Source organism: Polypterus senegalus, chromosome 17, assembly GCF_016835505.1.
Source record: "Polypterus senegalus isolate Bchr_013 chromosome 17, ASM1683550v1, whole genome shotgun sequence".
NCBI classification, from domain to species: Eukaryota; Metazoa; Chordata; class Cladistia; order Polypteriformes; family Polypteridae; genus Polypterus; species Polypterus senegalus.
The window spans coordinates 8,787,410-8,805,651 of record NC_053170.1 but is presented as its reverse complement, the minus strand read 5'-3'; the positions used below and the strand labels follow the sequence as shown (position 1 = coordinate 8,805,651).

At 38.6% G+C, this 18,242-nt stretch overlaps 1 protein-coding gene across 6 annotated transcripts in view; it reads left to right on the top strand.

Annotated features, from left to right (window-relative positions):
• Nucleotides 1-18,242, top strand: part of LOC120517328 (protein TANC2) — a 434,594-nt gene that overhangs the window by 184,533 nt on the left and 231,819 nt on the right. For all 6 annotated transcript variants that reach the window (XM_039739552.1, XM_039739550.1, XM_039739549.1 and 3 more), the window contains exon 3: nt 2,579-2,644. The gene's annotated coding sequence lies outside the window, so the exon portion shown is untranslated. The remainder of the gene's footprint in view (nt 1-2,578; nt 2,645-18,242) is intronic.

Here is an 18,242-nt window from a genome sequence, read left to right as displayed (position 1 = left end):
ATCACCAACACCACACCGAGACACAGTCCCTTCTCTGCCGCCAGTCCATCCCCTCCACTCCTCCTTAGGCTTTGTCCTCTTTCTCCCAACTCTGGCCATCAAATGGTGGGGACTGGCCCCTTTTTATAGGGCACTAGGAAGGACTCCAGGTGCCAAACGAGCTTTTTTCCTGCCACACCTCCAGGTATGGTGGAAATGTGGCCAAATAGGCCCCTGCCAATGTCCATATACTCCATGGTCAGCTGCCCTCTGTCTGTCTGGGGGAAAAACGTTCATAAAAATACACTCTTCCACAGTCCTTCCATGCAACAAGAGTTTCTAGCCGTTTAAGGGCTCCAGCTGTCCTCCACAATATACATATATATATATATATATATATATATATATATATATACACACACACACACACACACACACACACACACACACACACACCCAGAAAAATGTAAAAGACAGAAGAGAAAACTGATTTGTCAGTCACAGTGAGACATTATGCTGGTGCATAAGGGAAACATAATTTGTAAAAGTTGTACATTCAGACCATTTTACATTTCATTGTTAAAAGGAAAATATTTTAAACTTCATAAATGTATGCTGGTGTTTTGTTTTCTTAAGTCTTTCTGGAATTAAAAGTTGAGTTTCCAAAAATAGAAGGCACCATACCCAATTCATTATTGCCTCACTAGCATTAACATTGGCATGCCATATATTTGCCCTACATTTTCCTTCCCTAATCCATCAGTTTCCTGAATTTTTTTTCACATATTCACATCTAGAAAATTTCTGTCAGTTTTGCTATATCTTGATGTGGGAAATTTCAAAATGAGCTGATACGCATAGTCTTTACATGTGAATGTATGGCGAGTTTCTTGCCTGCCTATGTAAGCAATAAGGGATACTTAAACAGTTGCAGTGTGGTTAGGTTGTTTGCTGCCACAGCCTGTCTGTGATAAGATACAGAGAATTGTGTATTCTGATAAGCGTCATTTTGTCACCCGTATTGTATTCAACTGCTAGATCAGTTCTGTTAAGTCTGCACATGTTATATCAGCCTCAATTAGCCCCTTTCACAAACTGTTGGTTTGCATTTACTGCATAGCCCTTTAGCGTGCTCATTTCAGATACTCTTATGTTTGATTTTACCCAATGTCCCCCACAGAGACACAGTTCCTTTGGTACCTGCCTACCTTCTTTAAATAGTGTAATCTGCATGATGCTGGAATTGACTAAGCAATGATTTATTGAGGAAGGGGTCCATCCATTCATTCATTCATTTTCTGCTGCTCAGCTGTGTTCAGGTCATGGGTGCTGCACTCTTGGCAAAGATGCCCAGATGTCTGATTTCCCTGCCAACGCCTCCAGGGGGATACTGAGGTGTTGCCAGGCCAGCCAGGAGGTTTAATCCCCCAGTGTGGAGAGATCTCTTTCTGTATATACAGTATATACTTGAACATGATGTTGTAGCTTCTGATTTTTGGGGGATAAGTTTATTATTAACCCTATAGTTCCTTCTTAGGTAAAAGCCATTGAAATATCATGTCTTATTCATACAGAAATGTTTGGATATTTATATGTGATTTGAAAATACAATATGTGTGCATAAAGTAATTAGGCTGTTAGAAAACAGTGTTCACCCATGGCTACTTTGGAAGCATATATATATATATATATATGTGTGTATATATGTATATATGTGTATATATGTATATATATATATATATGCATGTATATATGTATATATATGTATATATATATGCATGTATATATGTATATATATGTATATATATATATGCATGTATATATGTGTATATATATGTATATATATATGTATGTATATATATGTGTGTGTCTGTGTGTGTGTGTGTGCCAGAAAGCACAGATGATAAAAAATGATTAGACTGGAATAGAAACTAACTAGCTAGCAAGAGAAAGTTGGAGGCTTGTTTTTCTATTTTAACTTCACCAACAAACATCACTTTGAAACCACTAGCAGCAGTCATTGGCGTAGCCAGGGCCTCTAATTGACATCTTAATGATCAAATGCTGGTTTACTTTGTGAGAGATGTGATTGACTGTACTTCTTGTTGAGCTATGCATGCTACCACTTCTCTGTCGAAGGTTTCCCATAAAACTTTCTGAGAGGAGATAGTCAATCTGTCTTCATTTTATAAGGTGCCTTATGTTGTTTAAAGTTCTTCTCAAAACCAGGTTGTTCCGACTTTGACATATGCATTATCAATTTGTATTTCTTCAGCTCTGAGGGTTGCAACCATCAAACAGAAGTATTTAGCTACTGACTAGTGGCAGGTATTACACTGCCTTCCCTCTGTTGTGTGAAAATTGAAAAAGAAGAGGTGAATACAATAAACAACAAAGTACATTTCCAGAATAAGTTGTCTGTACATTATTTTGTCACTTTGTGCTTAACACACACACATGTAAAAGCAGGCTACACTGAAAACTTGTTGAGTAATGAGGCAGTTCAGCTTTCCTTACTCTTTAAATGACAGATTCTTGCCTCTGTTAAGGACTGATATTCTTAACTTTGTTGCTGACCTACCTTTTTGTTTTTTCTCAGTGTCACTCTGTTGTATGGAGGGAAGACGCTGTACGCTTCAAGCTGATTATCTCTGCAGATTTCACAGTAAGTCTGAATTCCTCCTCTTTTTAGCAAACCAGCCTCCATTGCTTCTCTTGTATTTAGGGTATGTAACTCAGGTGAAAACAAGAATTTGTGAGTGTGCTTTGCCTTTGGCCAGAGGAGCTGATGTGAGCAGCATGCACTAGAGGGCTCCTTGGGACTGATTCTTCTCATCCACCTGCTTTTTAAAATGCTTTCATCCTCCTCCTACACCAAACCAGCCTCAGCCTTGTCTGTACATTAAAATATTTAGTACTGAAACCACCCACAGTTTAAAAGTATTATCCCACTCCCACTTTTGTCCTTTCCTAAACCTAAGTGGTACTTAGAACTTTTTTTTCTCCCCCTGCTTCTGTACAATTTCTAAAGGTTTCATTCCCATTCACTCCTGCTGAAGTAAATGCAGTGCAGCCTCGTCTCACCAAGATGTTGCACACTAGTGTCCTGCAGGAACCTTTAGTTGGCACAGTGCGTGGAGGACAGTAAAATGTCTGACATTTGTAGTTTTAAGTTACCCAGTCTGTTCAGCAGTTTTATCTAGAGCAGGGGTCCCCAACTGCGGTCCTGGAGGGCCACAGTGGCTGCTGCTTTTCATTCTAACCCTTTTCTTAATTAGTGGCCTGTTTTTGCTGCTAATTAACTTCTTTTGAATACATTTTAATTGACTTGTTTTTTAAGATTTGTACCCCTGAATTTCTTCATCGTTCCTCTGAATTGCTTTATTTCTTTCCTCAAATGGCACCCAAACAGAAATGAAACGTGAAGTGAGTGAGCCAACAGAAGGCCAACCAAGTCAGGGCCTCAAATTCCAACTGATTTCATTCCAACCAGTTGGTTAATTAGACTCTGTTTCTTGTCTTTAATTAAACTCGTTCCTTATTTCCATGGCTTGTTGCTGCTGTCATTGTGCAATAGCAGACATTTCCAAAATGGTTGATTTTCTCTCTTCTGAGAGCACTGATAGAATGTTGTGAGAGCCTGTGCAGATCAGCAAGCCTGAGACCTTCATCTTTCTTTATTTTCAGATATTTTATGATCGGCGCAGTTTTGCTGGTCATGTTTTGGCTTATTTTATATCTCATTATTGTTTGGCTGCTAATTAAGGAAAAAGAAAACAATGAAGAGGTCTGAGTCTTCAAGAGCAAGTCAATTAAAATTAATTCAAAAAAAGTTAATTAGCTGCAAAAACAGGTCAATAATTAAGAAAAGGATTAGAATGAAAACCTGCAACCTCTGTGGCCCTCCAGGACCAGAGTTGGGGACCCCTGGATAACAATTCAATAAATCATCATAGTTATATTTTATTATGTGAAGAACAGCACAAAAGTGACCAAATATTTTTCAAGAAAATGTTTTTGCATCTAATTCACTGTGAAGAAAAGATTGCATATATGACTTGGGAGTTACAGTTTATATTTTGTGAAGTAAAAGAAGAGGGGAAACATACATCATGAAAAGGGGGGTGGGAGTCATTGTACAAGAGTAATGCCAGCCCCAGCCCTTAAAGAATCAATTGTGTGTTGGACACATGTATGAAAAAGAAGAAAAATGTCAGGAGAAAAAAAAATGCACACCTTCAGAAGTGAAGTGAAACGGTGGACACATAAGACCACTTTAGTGAAGTATTGGGGAAAGTCCTGTAATGTGTGGGGAAATGTGAACCGTAAAGTAGAAGAACTGAAAGGGAGGACTGGGGGGAGACACCAAAAGCAAAGCACTTTTAAGGGGTGATGAATGACTTGGGATTGAGAATTAGGATTTTTTTTTTACTGAAGGGTCTATATATTTGTACAATATTGTACTCTGAAATTGAATTGAAGGTTTTAAGCAGCAGTGATTATATCTCCTCAGCTGGAGACAGAGAAACTAAACTTCAGTGATTGTGTTGTCAGTAGCCCTGTGTCATGAAGAGGGTCTCCAAGGGTACTGATACCCTGATAGACCAAAGAATGGAAGGAAAGATAGTGTTTCCCAATTCAGAGGACTTCATTATGAACAGCTGGCATATGAGTCTTTGTAAGTTTCTAGGATCATTAATGTCACTTGTATAGTGTATGTGCTTCTCAATTAGTGTCCGATCGATACAGATTTTTTAGACCAATGAAGAAATTAATGTGTGGGCAGCAGGAATAACTAATTGCTGATATATTTTGTACTGATACTACTGATGTGTTTAAGTATTAGCTTTCCTAGAAATAATTTGAATGAAAATAAAGACATTAAAAGGTAGAACGTTTCGGCATGACACGTTTTACTAGACTAGCACTAACATTTATCCTAGAGTGCTTCAGGGAGTGGCGGCACATGGGCGCAGCGCACTTCTGCCTCACAGTAAGGAGAGCAGGGTTTGTATCCCGGTTCCTCGCTGCGTTCAGCTTGCATGTTCTCCTCATGTCTGCATTGGGATTCCTTCGGGTGCTCAGGTTTCATCCCACCATCCAAACGCATACAGATACATTTAATTGGCCCTGATGTGTGTTTGGTGAGTGGGTGTTTGTGTGTGTGCAATATTTGCCTTGCAATGGACTGGCAAACTGTTTAGGGTTTGTTCCTGCCTTGCACCCTATTCTAGTTGGGATAGGCTCCAGCACCCCTTATGACCCTGGTGTAGATTAAGCTGGATAAATATGACATGACATGCTTAAGGTGTTGCAGATACAAACCGTTGATGCTTGTTTTTTGAACATCACTGCGTATTGGAGAAATTCCTAAGGATTGGAGGCTACAAAATATCCTGTGATATAAGTAAAGGCTGATCAGGCCGACACTGTTAACAATGGCTTTATCATTATCAAGTAGTGTGGTAGACATTAGGATATTTGAGACCTTCAAAACCTTGTGTTATTTTGAAACAGAAAGACAGGAATGAAAGACGGAAGGAAGGAAGCAAGCAAGGAAGGACGGAAGGGATGGAGGTTTGGGTGTCCCCAGGGAGACATTTGGTTTTGTACAGAAGCTTTTTAAATAAATAAGTACATAACCAGATAGATATATAATTGTTTATATATACACACACTATGGTCTGAACACACACCAGAATGACTAAAAAGAAGAAAAATTTGGAAAGAAAGCCTGTTACTTGGCAGCCCCAGTCCCAGTGAGGTGCCGTACACTCAGTATTGTATAAAGTGTTTGTGGACTGAACGTCCTCAGTGTTAGTGTGTCAATGGGGATGTGCAGCATTGTTCATAACGGCACTCCGTTTTATTTTCATTCTCTCCTCCTCTATGACCTCCAGGGGGTCCAGAGTGCATCCCATAACTGAGCCTGCTCTTTAAATTAGCTTGCTAATTTGGTGGTCCTCTCTTGAAGTGATGTTACCAGCCCAGCACACCACACTTCCCATCACAGAATTGTAGAAGATGTGTGGGATGTCACTCTCCACAATAATGGAATACAGTCTCTTTAGGAAGATGAGTCTGCTCTGCCCTTTCTTATATACTGTAGTTCCTCTGTGTTAGGTGAATAGGATTGCTGTGTTTTGGGGGCTTAATGGCCTGTTGTCATCAGAATTGTTCTAATATTCCAAAAGCATAAAACTTTCATTTTCATAACCTAAGAGCAGTTAATCTACTGGGTTTAGTCCCCAAAACATAGCATCGAGCTTTCCTGCACACAATTTTAAATTCTGCCATTTGTAACAGGAGGAATTCAATTCTAATCTATTTTGTGTTATTAGAGTTCATGATTAAAGTCCACCACACGAGGGTATGCGCTTTCCAGAGATGCGAGACAGCACTCCCGCTCTACAATGTGGTGTTTTTTTTTTTACTTGGCAAATTACTCGCAGAAGAAATTGAAAAGTTGTATATTGCACCCTTAATAGCGAACCAAATAAAATCAGAATAATCCACCAGGCCTGGGTTAATGGAAATAAAATCATTCTAATGAGAGACGAGCTTCTGGCAGAAATTGGCATTTTGAAGTAATGAGTTGTTAAAATGCCAGTGGGGAGCCTGAGAGGGGAGTGACAGGAGATAAAGTTTTAAGAGAATACATTTATTATCTGTCAGAGATTTAGAAATAATTTTCATGTCTGTAATAAAAGGAGTAAGCAGTTGGGAAGTGTATATGTAATCTATTTATTCCCTCCATTACTGATCTCATTCTAGATTAGAAGTTTCAGTGGCAGGTAGGTTTAATAAGATGGTAAGGAGTCTGCTAAAAGTCAGAGGGAGATTTACAAATATTGTGAGTAGATTATGGGGTGTGATGATGAAGAGGTACGAGGGAATTTATCTAACATAGGATTCGTAATTTCATATTTGCTCATTCCAGAAATGATTACATAGCCTTTAAAGTTCAAAAATGTGTTTAGTGAGAAATAACCAGATTACAGATTAGTCGACTATGTGAAAAACCTTCCCTTGCCGTAGAAATTCTAATGAAAGTTAAATGCAAAGGTGTCGTGATAGCCCCTTTACACTTGGTGCCTGGAGGCGGACCTGCCGTATAGTGGTGTGGGAGACCACCTGCCATGGGATACCCATTGTGAGTAACAAAGTGAACCTGCTGGGTTAAAGTAACAGTAGACAACAGTTTATACAGTACGTCGTATATAGGCCAATATTGATAAAGGAGATAGAGGGCATCGCCAGTGGTGGCAGACTGTATTTAGGGACTTGGTGACAGGCAGAACCAAAAAAAACTGTCCTGTGGGAAAAATGTTATGATGCATAAATTAAAGTGGAAAGAACCTGAAGGATATGTTTTTGGTGACCTCTGCTCCTTGCTTCGGAATGACGGGAGAAGAGCTTGAGGTTTGCAAAATACCTGTAAATAAACAAATGAATATTACTATGCACAGTTACAGTATTTGATTTACCTTAATGTTAATGCCTTACTCTCCTGAGGTATGAATTACATATTTTAGGTCCATGCCTTCAAGACATTGTTTCTCCCACCCAATCTTTACCCCTGTGAGATGGACACTACTTTAAATGTACCCATGGGGCTTTGGCAAGTTTTGAACTGTACCTACAAGAGCCTCTTATAAACAAGCAACCTTTACACATCGCCACACAAGAGCAAAACTCGGCAGATGCCAATTAATTTCATTATTTATGTTGCTAATGGAAATCAAGAGAAGAGATGTTGTGAAAAAGTGACAAACTACATTGATTTAAGTGAGTTCTTAAAGCCGTCTCTTTGAGAGCTGCTGGCGTTATGAGAGAGCTGATATTATTTGTGATATTAACTGTTCAGGAACAATACTTTACATTCCGTGCTTTCATACTGATTCAGTTTTGCCAAAAACATTTTTGGAGATTTCCACAGATACTGCCATATAAATGACTTAATCTGACTTGGAGCTTCTATGGTTTCCTTGAACACGTTCAGGTTATCTTCTCGTTCAGGTTTTCCCAGAGGGGACTGGGCGGTCTCTTGGTCTGGAATCCCTGCAGATTTTATTTTTTTTTCTCCAGCATTCAGGGTTTTTTTTTTGTTTTTTTTTTGTCCACCCTGGCCATCGGACCATACTCTTATTCTATGTTAATTAATTTTGACTTATTTTTATTTTTCTATTCTTCATTTTGTAAAGCACTTTGAGCTACATTTTTTTGTATGAAAATGTGCTTTATAAATAAATGTTGTTGTTGTTGTTATCTTCCATGTCCTTCCTTCAACCCAGCTGGAAATAGTCTCCATGAGCAAGTGTGAAGCTAACTGGAAAGTATGCAGACATTTGTATGTTATGAATTATCTTTTGCAATACATGTAATAGGCCTTTGGTGTACAGATGAAATTGTGTCAAATATATGATACGTATTATTCCAATTTGTCATTGTTCATTATTTTGATAAATAATACAAGTGGAATGGATATTCAGAAGCTCTCAGAAATACTGTATGGAGTGGATTACTGAAATGTCATCATGAAAGCTTACTGAAACAACCGGCTACTTTAAACTGATGATGTGTTTGCAACTATGGAAAGACAATACTACTACTATTACTACTATTGCTATAACTACATTTTAAATGAGTGTTTTTTGCTTTAGTGCTTAGTTATTCTTATGCTAAAGAAAGAAAATAAATTTAGAAACATAAACAGAGCAGAAGTGTGTGCGTCACTCTCTCTTCATTCTATGAATATGTGTGGTTTTGTTCAAATTATTTCTTAATGAGGAATTATTTTTTCTCAAAATTTACTTCAGCTAAAGGGTCGGTTTCTTTCAATTTTTTTCAGTTTGAAATTAAGGTTTTCTTTTTATAACCTCTTTTACTCATCTTTATCAGGAGTGGCAATAATTGTGGAGGGAATAATGTATATATGTGTATGTGAGTGTGTGTATATATATATATTTTTGCGTATATATATATACTGTATAGAGAGAGAGAGAGAGAGAGAGACTTTATTAATCCCAATTGGAAATTCACAATATATACATATATACACCAATGTTGTACGGTCGTACATAATAAAACGCGAACAGGCAGTACAAACACCAACAATAACAACGCCTCTACTTCCTCAGGAGACTGAGTAAGGCCCGGATGTCCCCCACAACCTTGTGCAGATTCTACAGGTGTACTGTGGAATCCATCCTGACAGGAGGCATCACATCCTGGTACAGCAACTGGTCAGTTCAGGACTGCAGAGCTTTGCAGTGGGTGGTAAATACAGCACAGCAGATCACGGGCACTCAGCTCCCATGACATCCACACTACACGCTGTCTCAGGAAAGTGAACCATATCAGGCGGGACCCTGGCCACCCTGCACTGTCACTTTTCACCCTCCTAACATCGGGGAAGCGACTAAAGTCCATTCGGACGCACACCACCAGGTTCAGGAACAGCTTCTACCAATCTGAGTCTGCAATCAGACTCATGAACAATCAGTAACCTTATGTCACCTCCACTGCTACCTGCACATATACTTCTGCCACTGTCACTATTTATTCCTAGGATTCTGGTTTTATTTATTTACTTATTTATATTCATTTATTTATTGTGTGTGGGTTTTTTTTGTCTATGTTCACTGTCTGCAGAGGCACATGCAAGCAAGGATTTTATTGTACATGATACTTGTACACATGACAATAAAGAATTGAATATACTGTATATATATATATATATATATATATATATATATATATGTGGTGGATTTCCGGCATTTTACTCCGGCCCTCACCCCCAGGCCGCTGGGAGGAGCTCTCCCAAGGGCATATATGGGCCCCGAATTCCAGCAGGGCCTCATGGACTATGGAGTTTTTATACACAGCCCTGCTGGATACCTTGGGGGCCACTGGGAGTCACTGTCGGGAAGCCAGTGGACTCATTTGTGCACCATGACCCGGAAGTTCGTCACAGGAAGAGCAACGGGCTTCCGGGGTGAAGAAAAGTACTGTTTACCCTGACCCGGAAGGAATAAGGACTTGTGGAACTGTTGGGCAGAAAGACTTCGGGTCAGGAGGAATAAAAGGACTGTGGGAGCTCCCAGACGGCGAGCTGAGCTGGGTGGTAGGAGGGCAACGCGTCTGGGAGTGGAGGATTGTGATTATTATTGATTTATTATTGTTATTGTGATTTATGAATATAGTGGAGTGGAGGGTGCTTGGTGCACATTATTATAATAAATATAATTATTGTGGCAATTTTACCAGGTGTTTGGCGTGGTACCTGAGGGTTCAAGGGAGCACTACTGCCCCCTACTGCGACAATAAATAAATATATATATATATATATATATATATACCTGTATATATATATATTATATATATATATATATATATATATATATATATATATATATATATATATATATATATATAATATACACACACACATACAGTATATATATGGGTGGCAAGTTGGCGCCTCGCAGTAAGGAGACCTGAGTTTGCATGTTCTCCCCGTGTCTGTGTGAGTTTCCTTCCACAGTCCAAAGACATGCAGGTTAGGTGCATTGACGATCCTAAATTGTCCCTAGTGTGTGCTTGGTGTGGGTGTGTGTGCCCTGTGGTGGGTTGGCGCCCTGCCCAGGATTTCTTCCTGCCTTGTGTCCTGTGTTGGCTGGGATTGGCTCCAGCAGACCCCCGTGACCCTGTATTAGGATATAGCAGGTTGGATGATGGATGGATATGTGTGTGTATATATGTTTTATTTTTACCGTATTTGAGGAACTGAAAATCCTCATGAGTCTGTTGAACATGAAGGAGATTCTCCCAAAGTTAATGTGTGGTGTGCTTTAGGAAAAATCGAGTCCTAGGGCCATTCTTTTTTGTTGTTAATGGTGATAGCTATTTTGAAATGCTGTAAACTTACTTTTTTCCTCAACTTGAACAATTAGGATGGATAGAGAATACAGTGTTTCAACAAGATGGCGCTCCTTGTCACTGTGCTTTGCATGTTAGACAGTTTCTACATGAGAAATTCCCTAATAGATGGATTGGAATAGCTGGACCATTTTCTTGGCCTCCATGTTCGCCAGATTTGACTCTATTGGATTTCTTTTTATGGGGACGTGTGAAAAACAATGTTTATTCAACCAAACCTCAATCTTTAGAATACTTGCAAGCGAGGATAACTGACGTGATTGCTGGTATTACTGAAAATCAGCTTGAAAATGTTTTCTGAGAACTACAGAATCGTATTACCCTTTGTATTTGTGATGATGGTGGACATGTTGAAAATTAACAAGAACAATAAAAATGTAAGTGTTTCTTCTTTCTAATCCTTTTTACAGATTCTTTCTATCACATATACTTACAAACTATTTTAAATTGCACACGGACTTTATGGACACCCTGTGTATATACATATCAAGGATTTATAGTTTTTAGCAGTTAAGAAGTCATACAGCAGTCACTTACATGGGAACCTCCTGTGTTTAAACACGTGATTAATTGAGAGACATGTTGTGATTAATATTGACTAAATATTTTAATCATTTGACAGTTGTCATATATATCAAACACATGTAAGAAACAAGTAATAATATTGATTTTGGGTGTTCATTTCTTCTCATCTTTCTAAAACCTCACGTCTGGCCTAATGTGTTAATCTCATGCATACTCGTACACAGAGACACTCTGACTTAGTGTAGAAGACCAGAGAGGTTTCTCTCCGAAGAAGATAACTGCTGAGGCCAGTGACATGCAAGAAGAAATGTACGAAGGGCTGTTGAAACTAACTTATATGGACAAAGACTGGGCAGGAATTTGTTGACAAAGGTTGTAGAGTTTGTCCATTGTTGCCCAGACAAAATTAGAAGGAGAGGAGAAGATATTGCAGAATGTTTGTCTGCTCGTTCATATTTCAGGACGCACATGGAAGCAAAGCAGTAAGTTCTCTTTTCTTTGGGACCCTCTGGAGAATAGAATAGTGTGCTAAAACAAGGATTGAGATGTGATGGGAAAGCTCAGTGATGTTGGTGCTGCATGAGCAAACGCAGCAGTTTCATTATCTTCATTGCCTGCTGTTGATTATGCGCAGTGATGCAGTCAAATTTCTTTACTCTGTGTGATTTGCATGAGAATGGATGCAGAGGAACTGTTTGATTTGTGAGGGTAATTAGCTTTACTGAAAGAACGGTTTGAGGAGCAGGACTGGTGTGCAGATTACGGTGTTCTGCATATATTTGCAGCACTTTATCTGTTTATGATCCAGCTTTTCATATGCCTGAGCTCCTGTCTGACAAATTAAAGCATACTTGCAATCGCAAATCTGTAATCGAATGCCCTATGTGTTAATAATCCGAGCAATAGCAGGATGAAGAAGGTAGCTGTATGACTGCAGTGTTTGTGGAGCAAAGGGTTTTTTTGTTTTTTTTTAATTGGCTCTCATTTCAGTAGTATTTTCACCTGCAGTTTCCTTTTCAGTTTAGTTTTATGAACGTCCAACCATATTTTAGTTTTTTAATTTTGGTGTGAAAACCAGTTTTTATTTTGAGAGAATCATTTCAGTTTAGAGTTCATTTTTAATTTCCAAAATGGCTGTGTGATGAAAATGAAGTAATGAACGCTGTGCCTACATAGCACGAGAATTGTAAAAACATGCAGATATGCCCATAAAAGGCTTTGTAATGCTGCAGTTATCTATGCACAGAGTTATCCTTTGAGCACTGGGTAAAGTGTGCCACTTGCTCTGTAGCAGCGTCCTTCTGTTCAAGGAGCAGTCTGTTTACTTTAGCAGCACTGCGTATTTTAAACTTCACAGTACCTTATGAAGGCATGTTATTCACAAGACCTGCTAAACATTCAGTCGGTGTCCCTACATTGATGGATTTAAGGACAGAAGTCCACATGACCGTCATCATCAAGTTCTTCCATGAGAACCCTGAATACACTGAGGACTGATTGAGGTCATTGATGTTGGGTAGAATGCCAAGAGAGTGGTCTTGTGGCCTCGGAACCCCTGCAGATTTTTTTTTTTCTGTCCTCCCTGGCCGTTGGACCTTACTTTTAGTGTTCCCTAATTTTAATTCTTATTTATTTTTTTATTTTTTTTTTGTCTCTCAAGAAATAAATTTTATTGTTGATGCAGCGCACTTTCTCTTTTTTGTATTCAATTGACTGAGGGGACCAGACATCAGCTTTAAAGTTGTTGACCAGCATATCTTCTTTGGTATGTTTGTGTGGTTTCATCAGGTCACAGTCCTCAACCCCTTTATAGACTTCTTTATTATCAAAATAGTTTAAGAGTGTTTTTAAATTTGACGGGTCCTTCCTTTTCAATTGTGATCCACATACCCAATTGCACCCTGCTGGTGTGACATTCCCAATACTCTGCCCATTTTACAACCGATTCATGACCGTGTTCAAAAACAAGTTCTTTCCAGGCAGCTGAGTTGTATGCACATTTTAGCCATAGAGTGAAAAAGGAGGGACAGGCGGACATGAGTACGAGTTTATTTATTGCTTTACCATTTGAGTATTAAGCGTTTCTAAACCCAGTGAGACTTTCTCACCCCAACACTCCTTTTTAGTACCTGCAGTTGTGTTGCATCCAATAATATGAAAAGTGCAGCCAGAGAAGGTAAATCAAAATGCAACGTTGGAAATTATTTGGTTCTGACTGTGCCAGTTACGATCTCGTTCAGTATAGGGAGTAAAATCGCAAATAAACTTTCAACAAATGCTGAAAAGCAAAAGAGCCACCTGACACGTTTGATTGATACAGCCAGTCATTTTGGCTTGTCAGTGTGTCATCCTGCGGTGCTGCTTTGTTTGTGCGTGATGAAGTTGTTTGCTTTTACCTGCAGCTTATGCATTCTCGGCCATATTAGTTGTGAATTGAAAGTATTGTGTGCTTTATTTGTATTGTTATCACACATCGCCACCCCATTGATAATCTTGTGCCCTCCACCCCCTTATAAATTTGGTTGTTTTATTTACATTTGTAATTTTCACTGTCACTAGTAAAGAGGTTGTGGATATCAACAGAGTTCTGTTTTCATGTTATATTTTTATTTTATTACACAGATAGATACAACTCTATTTGTCCCCAGGGGGAAATTTGAGTTTTTGTTGAAGCTCATTGAAATAAATAAATAAGCGATTAGGTATGTAAGTAAGGAAATAAACAGATTACAGAAACATGCGCTAAGGTCTAAATAAACACCAATATGAATAAAAAGGAAGAAAATTCAAAAAGAACACAGGCACTGTAAGGCACTATACAGGTAAGTTGCCGTTGGTATGAAGGATCCCCAATGGCATTTCCTGATGCACGTCTACTGAATAATTTGTTGGCTGAAAGTCTTTAGTAATAATCAGTTCAAATTCTAATACTTTTCTGCATGGTTTTCATTAATATGATTCTCAAATGACATTCTGCAGTATCTTGAACTTTACGTTTAAGCAGGCAAACTCAAAGTTGCCTTTGGGAAATAACCCCTCTTAGCATTTTAGTATATAGAAGATTTCTGTAATAATTTTGATATTTTAAACATTATTTATTTATTAAAGTGACTATGGTAAAACGGGTGACACGTCCCCGTTATATATAGGAGAAGCACGTGCATGGAAGAAAATAAGAGGAGAAAAGAAAAAAGAACGAAGGTTAAGGGAGAAGAAGGCAGGAGAAGAAAAGAGCCTTTGCAAATGTGAGCGAGCGAGAGAGAGAGCAGGTGTGCTGGTTAATGCTGGCAGCTGGGAGGTGACCCCCTGGCATGGGTGTTTGGCCGACACTTAGTGGGGAGGCTGAAAGAAGCGGTCGCTCCTGCTGACTGCTTAAGAGGAGCAGGAGTGACCCGGAGTAAGGACAGCTTGCTGTGGAAGGCAGTGGAAGTTGGAGACTTGGAAGGTCGAACCCCAGCGTGAGCACCTTGGCCCTTGGGGAGCACAAGTCTCGGTCCGGAGGGATGAGCTCTACATATCCAGGGCACGGAAGGCTACCGGACCAGTGTTGAAGGCATGTTACCTACAGGCAGGGCAACTCCCCTGTTGCATGGCCCGTATGGGAGAAGCGGGGAGCCGCCAGTGAAAGGAAAAAGGCACTGAGTTTTTTAAAGGGGACTGTTTCCAGCTTGATGTTTTTAACCTCGTTTTAATTGGATTTATTTATTTTGGATTATTTTAACCTCTACTTTTATTCACCCTGTTATTTATTTATGGATTTTTTGAGCACTGCACCATAGACACTGTTTTTGGTTTTGTTTTGATCCATTTTAGTATAAGCACGTGCACCTTTTGCACCATTCCCTTACTCAGTTTTATTTGTCCCCATCTGCCAGTTCATCCGGTTACATTACCGACGGTGGTGGGTTCAAGAGGCTCCCAAACATGAAAAAGGAGCATGGAGCAGGACCAGAACCATCACAGTGACATGTCTATTTAAACCATACAAGCATGGACAATTTCATGAATTCATTTGTTCAGCAATTTGTACAGAAATAGTGAATGTTACTCATGACAAGGAATTTCAAACATTGCACAAGCATCTTATACCTGCATCTTTTTATGGCATACTATATAAAACCAAATTACTAAGAATTATGCAAACATTGTTTAAAATTGTTACAAATCAAATCTGTGTGTTTGTATCAGTATCTAAAGACAGAGTCACATGGTAGTTGTGCAAAAATGACTACTGGCCAGATACTCGGTTTCATTCAAATAACAAGTAGAGTTTTTCCATCCATCCATTCATTTATGAGCAAATCCACCTAACCTGATAGAATTAGGCAGAAGGCAAAATCAAATCCAAAAATATAAAGTTATTTTATTTATTTTTTTAAAGAAAAGACAAAAATAACGATGAGGCTAAAAAAAGAAAAATATGCACTAGTGCCATTCACAAATTCAAGAAAAAGTTTATGCTTACAGTGAACCAAGTCTGATGAGGGATAGCTGTCGTTAAATCATAAGTTGATGTTCATATCGTAAACCGGCAAGCTCGATGGTTCTCTTTATTTAATGCATTTCGCACAGTAGTTTGTTTGTGCATCCTTTTCTGTCTTTGAACAGCTTATACTTCACATATCACTGCTTTTTCAGAATAGTCTTCTTGTTACAAATTTAGTTTGCTTGATGGTGGACCTGATTCATTCTAAACTGCCATCACTTTGACTCTTATTTGATTTAACATGTTGAACTCAGTTCAGATGTAAATCCTTTCTTTTTCAAATTATGTTTTATTTATTGTTTTTTGTTTCATTGAACTTCACCATGAGTCACAAACCAAAGTTACTCCAACGCGAATACATTTTTACAGTAAGGTGAGCATAAAACAGCTTAACTTGGGCCACATCAATGTCAGTTTTTAAAGGATCTCCATACCAAATTTAAATAATGAATCACTGAGAGTAGGGTCATTGGTGTGTTTCTGAGTGGAATTCTCCTGACCAACTTCTTTGTGTGCCAGTGGAAAATGTGTGATGGAATTTAAGTTTGTGTGTGCCATAGCGGCAAACATCTTAGTAGGATGAGTGGTCACTTGGCATTTTGTTTACAGTATATACTTGCGTTTAACTTCTCCCGTGGATAAGTCCGGGCTTGATTTTACCGTATAATTTCCGGTATTTTATAATGTCGTATAAGTTGAATGCGGAAAACTCACGCTCTTGGTCCAAGAAATTACGATATGCTAATGCCCACCTGAGAGAGTAACCATGGAGCACACGGCCTTTTTCTTTTCTCAATGTATTATGCCTGCGTGACCACACAGCAATACCCAAATTATTCTGAAGTGACGTTTGTCCTGTTTTGTGTATCTCACACACTCATACACCTTTATTGTAAGAGCATCCCTTATCTACGATGGACTGTTCGATGAGAAGAAAATATGAAGCTGGTTTTAAATTAAATGTTGTTGAAGTGGTAATCAAGGAAATTGGTAATTGAGCAGCTGCAACAAAAGTCAATGTGTCTGAGAAACTGATGCAAGATTGGAGGAGGCAAGAAGATGTAAAAAAAAAAAGAATTAAGTGTCCCATTTTTGAACGGGCGTATGTCGGGGTCTGATTTTATCATCGATTTTTTGGGTTTCAAGACCCGACTTATACGCCACTATATACGGTAATTGCAAAAGCAGAAACAACAGATTTTCATTTCCATCCATTTTTTTTATTTCAGTTAGCTTTTGAGTTTGATTTTCATTTCAGGTAAGCTTTCAATTTTGTTCGTCCTTTTAGTTTTGTTTTTATTTTGTTTATTTTGGTTGCTTTACTTAGTTTTTGTTAACGATAACCTTGGCTTTAAAGGAGGAGCTTTGAAACGGGTCAGATACTTTCTATTATGTGGTCAAGGAGATTTATGATAAACAGGATTTAGGATTTATGGTAGGGATTTATAGACTGAATAAATGTGATAGCTGCCGTGACACATTATAGTATAAGAAGGACTCTTGATAGTTAAATCACAACCTTCAGCAATTTTTTCAACAATGTGAATATGTTTACAACTGCCCACCTTCACTAGTTGTATGGATTGTTGTAGTAGATTTTTAGCATTCACCATTCCTTTATTTTCTTGGAACCTTTCTTTTATATCACAGAGCCCTTTACATGATGAGATAGTCAATGTTTCTTTCTGATTGCATCATCAAATAGTTTACAAAGTACATTTAGCAAATTTCAAAACATGCATCATCACAATGCACTTTATGTTATTTTCTATAAGTCCACTCATTAGGAAGCACTCCTAAGTTCTGAATATTTCCTGGAATGTAACACTTGCACACAGTTTTCCAGTGAAATGGCAATTAGAGTGCATTTATAGTACATTTAAAACCGGCAGTTTTCAGACCTGCCATGAACTGCACATATTTATACGTATCCTCCATTATCTGTGCACACATTTTGCTTTCTAATGTAGTAAGCATTTTTGTATATTAGTATTGCAGAATTCCAGTGGAAAAAGTTGTTCTGCTTCCCCTAGTGACATTAAACTAAATGCAGAAACCAGTCCATGGCAGTTGCTTGCAGGACAAATTCATTGTGCGCTGATGTTTGGGATGAAAGTGCTGGGGTTAACAGTTTGGCCTCACAGTGCCAGGATTCCAATTCTGATAGATTTTCTGGGTTGAATTTATATATTCTGTCTGTGGTCTCTGAAGGTGTCACTCCAGGTATTCCGGCTTTCCTCCCACATTTCAATGATGTGTGCATTGAATTTATTAAGTTCTAAATTGGCCCAGAAAGAGTAAGTGTGGGTGT